The following is a 14,093-nucleotide window of genomic DNA, read 5'->3' as shown; positions in this document are numbered from 1 at the left end:
ATTGGTATTTCCCTAGTTATTTAATCACCCTGTTTTCTTGCTGAGAAGGCAAGAAAATGAAATTGGAATCTCCTCTGGGTTAAGCACTTATGTTATTGTTCCTCCTTCTTGAAATTAGAGTTATTACAGTAGGGGCTAAGAGTTGCATAATGTAACCTTTGCAACAACTCAGCTATCCACCATCCCCAGGACAATAAATTCCTTGTTTCTGTAGGGCCCAAATCTTTCCTTTCCTCTCCCTCCCCTCCCCCAGATCAATGTTGGACTGCTAACAGAAAAGTTGGAAAAGACTAGAGAGATAAGCCTTGTTTGGCTTATTTCTATGTCAGTGTGTGTGAGAGAGAGACAGAGACAGAGAGAAAGAGAGAGACGCAGAGACCCAGAGGGACAGAGACAGAGACAGAGAGACAGGCAGAGAGACAGAGGGACAGAGACAGAGAGACAGAGACAGACAGAGAGACAGGCAGAGACACAGAGGGACAGAGACAGAGAGACAGAGACAAACAGGGAGACAGACAGAGGCAATGAGACAGAGACAGAAAGACAGAGAGAAAGAGAGAGAGACACACAGAGAGACAGAAACAGACAGACAGAGACAGAGAGAGAGAGAGACAGAGAGACGGAGAGAGGCGGCGTGGGGGTGGGGGCAAGAGAGGCAGAGAGACAGAAAGATGAAGGGACAGAGACTTAGAGATCCAGACAGAAAGGTAGAGAAACGGAAAGAGATAGAGACACTGAGATAGAGACAGAAAAGAGGGGAGGGGGGGGAGGAGGGAGGTGAACGGGGGGAGGTCTGAGAGTAATAGGAGAGTGAGGGAGAGATTAAGAGAGAGAGAGAGAGAGAGAGAGAGATCATCCGTCAGCAACCTCAGCAAGCGTACCAGGAGGGGGAGACTCAGCCTTGCTTTTTACCAGCTGTGCTAACTCCAAGCCGCCCGAGGTGGGGAAGGGAGAAAAAGGAGGAAGAGAGAGAGAGAGAGAGAAACAGAGGAGAAGAGACGGGGAGCAAGGAAACTCCTTTACAGACAAAGTTTCGCTTTTCCTTGAAGGTTACGGGGAAAGAAATCGGCCAAAGTGGTCAGGAGCTGAGCAGGATTCGGGGCTAGGTTTGCCCTTTTGGACAGCACCAGTGCCCACTTCGGCAGCGTCCTGGGTCCCAAAGGAGAGAGAACTGAGAGAAGAGGGGCACGTGCAGGAGGAGTGTTGGACAGTGCACTTCCCCGCCTGTCTCAAGCGCGCACACACACATACACAAACAAACATACTAGCGCGCGCACACACACACACACACACACACTCCCATTTGCACACTCGCATAGGCGCGCACGCGGAACCCGATGCCGGGGTGAGTCACCGGCAGGTCAGGACCGCTTGGGGAAAGGGGCGGAGGGAGCCCTAGGACTGACGATTTGCTTGCTGGAGCTTCTACAGCGCCGCGGACACCAGGCACCTAGGAGGGGAGGAGCGTTTGCTGGCTCGCTCGGTGCCAAGGCTGCCAGGTGACCCGGGAGGGCCGCTCACCTCCTCTCCCGCCGTACCCCCCTCCCCTCCGCACCGCCCGGAGCGCCTTTGTGTCCAGATGCAGCGGAGACCAGCTTGACTGAGGAATCCAGATGCGGGACGACAGCTGAACAGCTGCGAAAGGAGGGGGGGAGGGGACAGGGCGAACGCCTGCGGGTGGTCTTTTACCCCCTGAGCTGCTTCTCCGTGCGGACGCTGGCACCTCCAGGTAAAGACTTGAACCTCTCTTCCAGAATACACCCCCGCCCCAGCCCCTTCTCTTTGTTTGTAAGAGAGGAGTGGTGGGTGAATTGGGCAAGTAGAGGGATCTCTAGGCTGGGGTGAAAGGGAGGGGAAAAGAGTTTTTCGTGGTCAAAAACTAAAATTGTATGGGCAGAATGAAGGTGAAGGCAAAAACTGCTCTTTTACCATTGTTGGGGTGATGACACCCTGGATGATTCCCTGGGATGACTCAGGAATAGATCTTGTGCCTAGGTATGGGGAGAGAGACCGTGAAATGTGAGTGTGTGTGTGTGTGTGTGTGTGTGTGTGTGTGTGTGCACCACCGTTATAGATAAGTTTCAGTTGGTGATCTGACTCAGCCTTTACAAAGGGATGCAGTCACTCTGACCCCTGGCGATGCAGGGACGATCTGAGCAAAGCTGACTCCTTCCTTATCAGAACTATGACTTGATGTTCTTGGAAAGGGCAGGTGCACGTGTGATTCCTAAATGTCCGTTTCTGGACAGCAGATCACACTTTTGTTAATTAGTAATTCCTCAGTCTCCAAATACACCTTTTATCAAAGTTTAGAACATAGAAAGGAGAAATTGTTTCTAGTTAGCATTCAAGCAACTGTTGCTGGTATGGGTAACGAGATGGTTGCTGTTCCAATAATTGACAGGTACTTTGTGCATTTTATAAATGAAAGCAATTTCACTGAGCACTTTACGGTATAGAAATCTATATCAAGGCTTGGTTTCATACACCATACCTTTTAGGTTTAGAAAAAAAAAATCCACTTACTATTATGGCAGTTGGAAACTGTTCCCATCCATGCTTGTGCATGAAGAATTATGCTGGTGCATTTTACCTTTTTTTCAGTTTTATTCTTGAAGGAGCACTCTGGCAAAATGAAATACTATCAACTCTCTTAGGCAAAATAATCAGGATCCATTAATTGCCAAGATATGATGGCCAATGAATGTGAGGTGATTGTAAAAACTGACATTGCAAAGAATATATTGAACTCTCAATTATTCTCCCCAGTTCTAAGGAATGATCACATTTTAAATATTGCATCAAAGGCTTACTTTTTAAATTTCTATCAGCCAGACACATGCATATTGCCATGCAAATGGATTCAATAAAACATTATTTTCTTTTACATAAAAAGTGTTATGGCTGACTAATGAATTTTTTGCTGCAGAGTGATTATCTAAAAATGATGTACATCATGTTTTTTCTGTGCTACTGGAACATGAATTGTGCTCTTAAGTAAACAGTGTAAGTGGTGCCTGGATTATTTACAGAAATATAGCCTTCCCCCTTTTTTATCTCAAAGCTTATTGAATTTTATCTAAGCACAGAAACTTTCATCATCAGATCTAGTAGAGAATTGAAGAGCTTTTGCATTCATATTCTGTATTCTTTCTTTAATTAATTTGCAGTGTTTTATGAGTTACACTTTTTAAATTGTGGGAAAACAATTCCACATCATTTATACCATTCATTAGAACTTTTTTTTAACAGTACTCAAAATGTGTTTAATCTTTTATAAAACATATAGGTGCTTAGGGTAATGTTCTGTTCAAATCTCAAAAATGCTATAGATTTGTTGTTAACCTAAATTTCTTTTACTTCTGATGGTTGGAGTCTGCTGCATGTAGCTGCTGTTCCATAGAAAATCTACTTTTGGAGGATTTGCTTTGTTCCTTTAAGGAGTACATCTGTGTTAGATATGCATGCCTATAACAAAGATTATCTGAGTTATTAAAAAGAGTTTTATCAAGCAAATCAAGTTAAAATAAATGTTCATAGTTTAATATTCACAGGACTATTTGTTCCCCAGAAGAAAAGATTCCACTTTGTTAAGTTTTAAAATTGAAAGGTAAGGGAATTGAAAGGCCATCCTGTTATTTCTCTTTATGCCTAATATTTCTTCTATTATTTTACTGATATATAATCTTATACTTTTACTTAAGAAAGCCTCAAATCACAAAGCTAAAGGAAATTATTTCATTAGTTGCAAGTGAGATCTATTTTACAATAGCATTTTTTGTAGAAAAACTCAATATTAGTTTCAAATCAGTGTTATTCTCTCTAATCTCATTTTTTTTCTTTCAACGCAAAATTGAATAACTCAAAAAGAACAGTTCCTTTAAGAAGGAAAGGATTGGCTTGAGGGTAGCCTTTGCAAGACTAACTGAAATCTAATAGTAGACACAGACCTTGAAAAACATAAGCTTTATTTAATATTGTTTATTCTAGCTTCATTCTTTTTATTTAGCACTATTTATTTATCACCCATCTCTCTACACATCTTCATCTCAGGCTCACTGGTTTGTCAGAATTTCTGCCAAATCCTACTGTTCCTTTTTTTTTTCTTCCAGTTTTTTCAGTTGACCTTAGGTTTGGAGGACACTGCCTGTCCCTTCATTCACCAGAACTAGCTAGCCTCATTCAAAATCTTTCCATATTTTTTTTTTCTTTTTCATCAGTGCCTTGATGTGAGAGAGTATGTTTTCATAGGTTTTTGCTTCTTTGTAAAAGGAAAGAAGGTAAATCTAGGCATCTCCAATCCAAGGAACTTTGTACCTTAAAGAATTAGCCGCCTTTTTAGTGGCTTTCTCTGTGGCAGGATAGAGTGTCAGCAGCTGATTTAGGAAGGTAATTATAGCAACAAATAAATAATAAAGGTTACTATTAACTAATGTCTCTTTAGGCAGGAATGTTTTGACTTCCACTTTCTTCTCTAGTTGACCCCAATCTGTGGTCCAGTGGATTGCATGTATCTGAATCCCTAGCCAGCCACACTCTTGCATAGTTTTATTTAGCAAACATTTGTTGAGCACAGTGTGTGCCAGATAACATACAAGACTGACAGGGGGGAAGGGATCTAAAAGATAAAGTTCTTATCCTTAATGATCTTTTAATCTACCTACAATAGTAAGTAACAGACTATAGAATTCAAATTCCACTTCTATAAATATATATTAAATACTTATACAGTGATAGACCCTAGAGTTGATAGAAAGAATAGCTAAAAACAGATACAATACCTGCCCTCAGGGGGCTTACAGACCAGTAGGAGGATATGACCTGGTGGGTAAAAGGATATGACACATATACAAATAACTGTAACATAAAAATAGAACAGCTTGGGAAATGAAAAGAATTTTGTGTATGAATGTTCATTGTAGACAAGCAGTAATCCTAAGTACATGAAAAAAGAGGGACAGAAGATTTTTTAATATAAATAAATCATTTAATACATAAAAAGATAGGGTGAGAGATTTTACCTATGATAGGGGAATTTTCACTGAATGAGGGAATTTTCACAAGAGGAAAAACTTTCTACCAGAACAAGTTGAAACCTTCTTTGCAATTAATAAGTTTAAAGTACTACCCAGAGAATGAACATTAAGTGACATTAAGTCCAGGATCAGACATTTATTATGGATCCAAAGTGGGATTTGAATGAAGGTGTTCTTGATTTTAAGATCAACTCTCTGTCTATTCACTGCCAATTACAGAGACTTTGTAGGAATAGGTATTCCGATCTATGATTTTACTGATGTAGAGAACTCAGTGTACCTAATATAATATAATAGATTGAAATTATAAGAAAGGAAGTACATAAGCTTTTATTAAAGTACCTACTATGTGTTAAGGACTCTCTATATATTATCCTATTTCCCAATAGTCTGGAAGATAGGTGGTATTTTATCCCCATTTTACAGTTGAGGAAAGTAAGGCAGAAAAAGGTTAAGTGATTAGTTCAGAGTCATACAGCTGGAAAGTATCTGAGGCTAGATTTAAATTCAGGTCTTCCTGACTTCAGGCCCAGTGTTCCATTGACCTAGCTGTCTCACACACTTATTTCCTCTGGAAGGAATGTCAAAGGTCATCTAGTCCAACCCAAGCTTTTTACAGTGAAGGAAACTGAAACTCAGAGAAAGGCTGTTCAAGGTCACACAGGTAATAAGTGACACATAGGCAGAAAACCCAGATCTTCTGATTCCTCATCCAATCATCTATTTAAGATATCAGGCTACTAGCAACTATAACTTTTGGAGTGTTTGATCTCTTTCTCCTCTGAACTAGCCTAAGTGAATTATGTGAACCATGCTATTGTACTTTTATGTTGTCACCTTCTGTCTTGCAGTATATTGGGGAATTTTGATTTGTTCTGGTTTTTATCTACATGTCATTCCCCTACTGAAAATTCCATGAGGCAGAGACTGCTATTTTTCTTTATACATTCCAAAGCATCTTGGATAGAGGCTTGTACACAGTAGGCATTCATTAAATGTTTGTTTAATTGAATGAAACCATGATAAGGTAGGAAATTTCATTTAAAAAACACCAAGAGATAGGTCGGGATATACTATGTACTTTTCTAATCAATGGATAAATAATCAGTCAAGCAAATGAGATAATTTTATAAAGCTCTCAATACAGTGCCCAGCACAAAGTAAGAGCTTAATAAATACTTGTTTCCTTTTCTACACCTACTCCCCTTCTTCATGTCCAAAAACAAGGCAACTGATTTAAGGAAATGATTTCCTTGTGAAAGATTAGTCTAGACTTTCACTTGGAAGTAAAAAACTACACATCAGTACTTTTTGATATTATTTCATGTTATTTCACTCTTAAATTTCTTAATTTTAACACTCCTCTAGAATTGTTCTTCTTGGCAGCTAGATGGTACAGTAGATAATGCTCTAGTCTAGAAGACCTGAGTTCAAATTCCAATCTTAACTAGCAATGTGACCCTGGGCATGTGATTTAACTTCACTGTAAAATGGGGATAAAAATAGTACTTACCTCCCAAGTTGCTCTGTGTGTCAAATGAAATTTGTAAAGTATGTAGCACAGTACTTGACATATAATAGTTTGGCTTGTTCCCTTTTCCTTTCCCTCCCTTCTTCAGCATTTCAATGAATCTACAATCTCCTTAGTGAGAAAAATTCCTTCCCAGCTGAAATCCACTCATGCCTTCCTATCCTGTGCAACTCTTGGTCCATGTCTTCACATGAATATTCCATAATGGGTCCTCTCAGTGCTCTGGAGACCTGATACTAGATTTTTTTAAAAACTTGGTGCTATGCCAAAGGCTAAAGTTAGTGCAGAGTTCTATATGTACAAGTTGTATAACTGATAAAAAGGCATTTTTACAATAAGAACTACACTAAACCACAAGCTCATGTGATGCAAATGCATCGAGTGAGAAAGCACAGCATAGCAGATGAACTGCTGATCCCTGGGGTCAGAAAAATCTGGCTTTGTGCCCATTTCTTGCACATACTTGCCTTCTCAGTGTCCCCAGGCAACTATCTAAGACTGTAAGTTGTACAACAGAAAGCGATATGCATTGACTGGAATTCCCTCAATGGAAGTTTCCTACATTGATGAAATCATGAGTCCAGGAAAATATTGAAAAGGATCATAAGATTTGGGCTGGAAGTCATTTTGTAAAACCCCCTCATTTTGCAGAAGAGAAAACTTATGCTCAGAGAGGTTAAGTCATTTGTCCCAGATCAGCTACACAGCTACTAAGTGGTAGGGAGAAGGAAAACCAGAATAAGTTTTCTGATGTCTGTCCTTTCTTCTGTATCATACTGTCTCTCAAAGAGCATCGATAAAGGTGATAAGTTTTGGCCTTTACCATTTGGAGATGGATTTAGATCTGTGGACTTGCTAATAATGAAAGGCTGAAAAGGGCATATCCAATCCCTTGAGCCATCATCCACTTCTCTCATATCCACTGTCTGTAACACAGCTGACCAGAGGACAGCTTTATATATGAAAAGCTTTGTGCTCCCATTATTGGTTTAGGAGCTATGAGTAATTTTGTACTCTATTATTGTATTGGAAATCTGAAACTCAGGTATCTCTTTAGTTATGTTTTAGTTTAGTTATTACATCCCAGTTGGGATTTGTTGCAAAAAAAGTATACAGTAAAACCACGATATAATTGGTTTTTGAGGGATTAAATAAAGAGAACATTTTTATAAGCAGTAAAATGTTTTATTGGAAAAAAACATGTATGAGATTTTCAACAGAGCTTAAAAGTGAGAAATCATTCTGAGCTGACAAAATGCATTTTGATAATAATACATAATCATAAATGTGTCATTTGTCATTAGTGATTATAAAAACTGGACAAAAATATTGATTGTGAAAGCTCAATTTTTAAACTTTCATTTACTGCAACACTGTGACTATTTAGTATAAAAATATATATTTATGTATGTATATATATACATGTATATATTTTATATACATTCATATTTGTATGTATGTGTATGTGTATGTAGCTTGGTGATCATATACTAGAAAGACTAAAGTATCCCTTGGAAAATCATGTTTTACTCGCTAAGTACTACAGTCCTACAATATTGAAACATTCCCATTCTGCCCCTTGGCACATTGTATAGTCAGATGGGAATTGAGGTATGATGTAGGAAGGGGATCAAGATTCCTGAAGCCTTTTAAACCCCATTTTGAAAATCAGGATTGCATAATCCTCAGCTTTTGGATTGTGAAAGAAGTCAACAAATATCTTCTGACTACATTTCCAAAGACCCCAAACTTTCAGAACCGCTACTCCATTCTCCTAACTTTTCATCTCTTTATAACACAAAGAGATATACCAGCTAAATATAACTTATTTGAAACAATTATAGCCTTATCATTAATATTTTCCTTTAATATAAATCAATCAGCTTATAGTATTAATCATTCCTAAAGGGAGTGTTAATAGGCCCATTGTATCACTATCCATCATATTAAACAATTTATTTTCTCTTTTTTATTTGTTGCTTTCTTTTATTTAAAAAAACTATTGTTTTTCTTTTTCCTCTTACTTTCTTCCACTCTTTTTCTTCCACTTCCCCCCCCTTCTATTCTGTCTAGATAACTTAGTAGGGCCCCACGGGATTGCTGGACCAAATAGTACATAGGCTAAAGTGCTTGCTGTCTTTTCTATGATGTGCTCTAATCAGTCTTTAACAGGGTTTTAGCTTAAACATTTAAAAACAATCATAAGTTCATTGAACTTTAAAAAAAAGAAAAGAAAAGAAAAGTTATTCTGTAGCGTTTTACTCCTGGGAGACATTTTCTTGAGTATTCCAAATATATAAGTTCACATACCTCATATCAAGTTCAAGTTCTATTTACTTCTCTTAATATGCAATCTATCTTTTTTCTCAAATTGAAGTTATTATTTAAGGGATAAGAAATGTTTGAATTTCTTATATGTGTATGTTTAGGTTTTCTATTCCAAGTTCTCATATTTGGGATGAATCCTCCTTTTTTTTAATATAACATTTCCCTAGCTTTAAAAAGCTGTCTGAAATCTTCCCAAGTAGTTATTCTTGTCTGAAATTCAAGACTTCTATTGCCTTACTTGTTTGAAGTATCTTTAAATAAGTTAAATCAGTGTAGCAATCTATTTTCCAGGAATAAATAGCACTCAGGTTTTGTGCAAACTTGTTTCCTTTAGTCTTAAAAAAATCTTCCAAATGCCCAGGCTAGCTGCCTTCAGGAAGACCATTGTGTTGGAGAGGAAGATTATGTACCGTATTTCTTCCTACCATTTTAAATGCAAATAAATAATATATCATGAAGCGCTGTGAATATTAAGATCAGTGATCGTTTCCTGTTTTAAAAATGAACTTACTCCCTCTGATAGTCGATGTTTAAGTAGTACCCAGGATCCAAGGTCAAAACTAAAAGCAGATGATTGACAGAAGAAAAAAAAAAAAGGACTTTAAAGGAATGATTTTTTTTTTTAAGTTTTGAAGTAATTTGTTTTTAGAGAATTAATAGCACATTAATACTTAGGGCCTTTTTGAAAAGTCCTATTTATCACCAGTCAGAGAAAGAGGAGGGTAAACTGATTTGTTTTACAGGGAATAGGTTGAACTCTTCTGTTCCTAATCAGAAGGGAAAGGGAAACCCAGCCAAGCTTTGGGTCCATAAGACAACGCAAACTATCTTTAAAAACATGTTTTGGCTTTGCTGGGTCCCAACATGTGTTCTGGCCAGCACTTTAGCTCCACAATTTTAAACCTAGGGATCTTTTAAGGGAAATTTAATCCATGTGTTTCTGATGCACTTAAACTTAAATCATTACCCATAAACTATATGTCTCTCTACACACTTTGATGTCCAAGAAATATTTGAAACCATTTAAGGACTGAGTTGGTTTTTTTGTTTGTTTGTTTCTGAAAATAAGAAGTTCTTATTGCCTGGGTTCTGCAGCCCAAGAGTTTGAATTGTATCTGAAATCATGCAACTAAATGACTATCAGATAGGTTCTTTCCTTGGCAGAATAGATTTTCCTCTGAATGCTAATGAGTTTTTCTTATGTGACAGGAAAAATTTAAGTATTTTTAAAGGCTTTGTTCTCAATGGCATTCAATTATAATCACCTCTCCTCTTCCCTCCTCCCCCTCCATTTATTTAGTGCCAGGGAAATATTTTTATATAACACTCTTTTGCTTTAAAATATGTATAACCAAAAATATGTATAACCATTGTCATATAAAACCTATGTCCATATATCTGTTCATCTATTTTTCCAAAGTGCTTCCTATTAATATCAATGTTGCAAAGTAGTATAAAGGTTTGTCTGCCATGTCTTGACAAGAGTTCTCCTCTGAATCGATGACCTAATTTGACAAATTTCAAAAATAAGCCATTTAACTTAATTCATGACATTTATAGAAAGTCATTCTTTGCCATGTAGCTACTTTCTTACAAAAAGCAGTACTGAGAATAGTAAAGGATTTCCAAAGCAATTTGAATAAATCTGCAAATGTTACCAATTGCTTTCCAAAAATCCAATTGCCTCCTCTACCTTCCTTCATACTACCACCCTAATTCACCCCTCCCCACCACTTTAACATTCAGACTGATGGAAAACTAGGAACCAGAAAAGGACAAGTTGTATGAGTTGGGATCTTCAACAAGTTTTAACAGGCTTAGGAGTCAGAATATAATTGTAATCTTTGTAATGTGTAGGGTTTTTTGTTCTACAATAATAGTAGTGTTGCTTTTTAGCTCTAAATTACATGATGACACATCTTTGAACTCTATTGTGTGAAGAAAAACACCTTACTGAAGTTAGATTTCCTGTTTGTGTATGCGTCTTTTCTGGTAACTGAACTTCCCATATGAACGTGGCATAAAAATATAAAGAGAGTGAAAAAGGACATGAGTAATTTCTTTCTCAAAGTCAACAAAGTTCTTTTTTTCTTAACGAAATAAAGTTGCATTTAAAAAAGTAATGATGATATTTGAGGAGTAACACTTGTTAATGAAATGTTAAGTTTGGGGTTCCCAATTTCCACACTTGATTTAGAAAACTTTGCTCATTCAAAACTATGTTCTATTGATGCCAAATACATTATTCTTTAGGGGGGAAAGAAGAAGCTTCTGTATTATCGTTGGCTAAAAACAGGCAGCCTCTATATTTAAATGCTCTTTAATTCTTTAGTATGGTATATTCACCAAAGCACTTATCCAGCATTTGATTTTAGAGATATTTACATATCTAATTTTAGTTACTAATTTGAAATTTTTTGCTGAATTTATATCAGTATTCCTCACTTCTGGAGTTAACCAAAACTATCTCACACACCTCCAACATCCCCACCCCCAAAGCAATTCGGGTTAAGTGACTTGCCCAGGGTCACACGTCTAAGAAGTGTTGTGTCTGAAGCCAGATTTGAACTCAGGTCCTCCTGACTTCAGGGCTGGTGCTCTATCCACTGTACCACTTAGCTGCCACCAAAACTATCTTAATAACCATATACATGTGTATTTTCTTTTTGTTTGGGACTTTTTGTTTTGTTTTGCTTTGTTGTAGGCAATTAAGGTTAAGTGACTTGCCCAGGATGACATAGCAAGTAACTAGGGCTGCATTTGATCTCAGGTCCTCCTGACTCCAAAGTCAGTGCCCTATTTATTGTAGTACCTACTTGCTCCCATGTTCTATCTTCAACAAATATTTACATAAGAGCTGAAAAGCATTTTTATTAAATTAAAAGGTCTTACAACTTAGCAAATGAAAAATTCCAATTTTCTTTAGAAGGCTAAATTTGAGAAACGTTGTCAAAGTCAAATATTTATTTTATGATTGTCCTTGCTACAATAGCAGAAGGTATTTTAATAACTCACCTGTATCTGGTTCTTCAAGGTTTGCAAATAGCTCTCTTCACAACAACCCTGTGAGTTGGGTTATAGTATTATTATGCTAATTTTTACAGCTGGGGAAAACTGTACTCATGATAATACAGCTAGGTAGAATTAAAATGGCAGATAACAGAAATAGCAATAGAAACATGAGAAGATTGTAGTATGTTATCAGTGACAACTTCCACATAAGAAGCAGATTAAAAGATGTCACCCAGGAAATGTATGATGGGAAAAGGAGGTAGGCTGGTCAAATGCTACATTTGTATTCACTTAATATTAGAAGGTTTAGATAATAGCCTTCAGCATAATTGCTCTATCTTCTGTATAGGATTTATGAGAAGGCAAGAACTAGAATCAAGAAGGATAAAAAAGTGTAGAAAGATTAGGATGCATATCATGGTAGAGTATATTCTTATTACTCACTTAACCCATCAATAGCAATCCAAATCTCCCTGCACCTCATCTTTCTCCAGTCCTGATCTGTATCTTCATCATGACTTTTAGTAATTAATAAAATTACTCAGAATTTTTCCAGTACCTCAGCTCTGTTCAGACTGCACTTCCTTTTTCCTCTCTTAAATCTTTATCTAACCAATTCAATTGTACATCATCTCCTGCTGTCAAATCCTTTGCTCCTTTGTCCTGTTACTATCTATGCTATAGCCAAATGGCATCCTTACATTATTCCCATAATCCTCCTTCAGATCACAGTGCTACTGAATAATCTTGCTAACTGCTACTACTATAAGTCTCTGATCTTTACTTGGGTACTCACTGACATAAGGCAATTTTTTTTACACTTCTATAAATGATGAGAGTTTGCTCCAAACCTTGCCTTTTCTCCTTAACTTCCCTCTTCATTCCTTCCAGCCTCTCTTTTGGCCAAGGATCTCAACTCATACTCTATTGAGACAATAGAGGTTGTTTGCCTCTCTTGTCCCCTACTGCACTTCTCAAAGCTTCCTGATATCCTCCCTGTATCTCTGTTTCTTTATTCCAATATCTGATAAAAGACAACCACTCTTGTCAACAAATCCAATCCCTTTATTTGTGCCATCAATATATCTTTTCCTATCTCTTCTTGAGCATATTTGCCTCACGTTTCTCTCTAATCTTCAGTCTCTACTTATTTACTCTCTTCTTTCTCACTAGTTATAAACATGTCCATATCTTCCTCATTCTTAAACTACCTTCATTTGGCTCTATTATCCCCTAAATCAGTGCAAAGAAAAAGTTGTTCATATTCATTGCCTCTACTTCCTCACCTCTTACTTTTCCAATTTTTATTTTCTGATCTCATCCCCCAATTTAAATTTCTCTTTTCAAATTTACCAGTGGCTAAAACCAATGACCTTTTGATAGCAATAACTTTTTGGCCTCTCTGCAGTATTTGACGAGATTATTGAATATCATTTCTTACTAGATGTTCACTCCTTCCGGGGTTTTCATGACTCTCTGCTTCTCCTCTCACTTCTCTAGGTACTCCTCAGTATTCATTGTAGCAATATCATCATGTGTCACCCCTAAATTAGAGGTGTACCCCAAGTATTTTTGTACCCCAAGTATTTTTCTTGGATCCTCTTCTTTCTTTTTCACCATTTTCTTTCTCTTGCCTTCCCTCAAATACTAGTTTCCTTCGGTTCATTTACCATATCTGTGCAGATATTTCCCATAAGTAGCCATGATCCTGCATGGTGGTGCCCTACTATAATCACTGCTACCAGAGAGAATCATGCTATCAAATCTGGTGAGGTTAGGAGTTCTAAGCTGAAGTCGGCTAAGGCAATTATGCAATCACACTAAGTTTGGTGTTAATATGATGAATTCCCAAGAATTTCAAACCACCAGATAAGCTAAGGAAAGGTGAACCAGCTCAAGTTAGAAATAGAGCAGATAAAATTTCTGTATAAAGTCTCTATATTTCCAACATGAATTGGATAGAAAAAATCTTACACACACACACATACACACATATATACACAGATGAAATTAAGTATATGTATATATATATATTCCTGGGATCCTTCCTTACCTCTAGTTTTGCTTCACCAACTAACTATCAGACATTTTCCAATAGATATATCATAGGAATCTCAAAATTAACAAGTCTAAAACAAAATTCATTATGTTTCTCTAAAAATTAACCACAAAACACCTCTCTTCCT

The 14,093-nt window shown here is 37.2% G+C and overlaps 1 protein-coding gene across 1 annotated transcript in view; it reads left to right on the top strand.

Moving 5' to 3' along the window:
• Positions 1–1,286: 1,286 nt before the first annotated feature.
• The window catches only part of MET (MET proto-oncogene, receptor tyrosine kinase), a 154,792-nt gene continuing 141,985 nt past the window's right edge, over positions 1,287–14,093 (top strand). The window contains exon 1 of the mRNA XM_051962768.1: positions 1,287–1,729. The gene's annotated coding sequence lies outside the window, so the exon portion shown is untranslated. The remainder of the gene's footprint in view (positions 1,730–14,093) is intronic.

The sequence above is a fragment of the Antechinus flavipes genome, chromosome 5 (genome assembly GCF_016432865.1).
Source record: "Antechinus flavipes isolate AdamAnt ecotype Samford, QLD, Australia chromosome 5, AdamAnt_v2, whole genome shotgun sequence".
Taxonomy (NCBI): Eukaryota; Metazoa; Chordata; class Mammalia; order Dasyuromorphia; family Dasyuridae; genus Antechinus; species Antechinus flavipes.
Note: the sequence above shows the minus strand (reverse complement) of the source record. Positions and strands in the feature narration are given on the sequence as shown.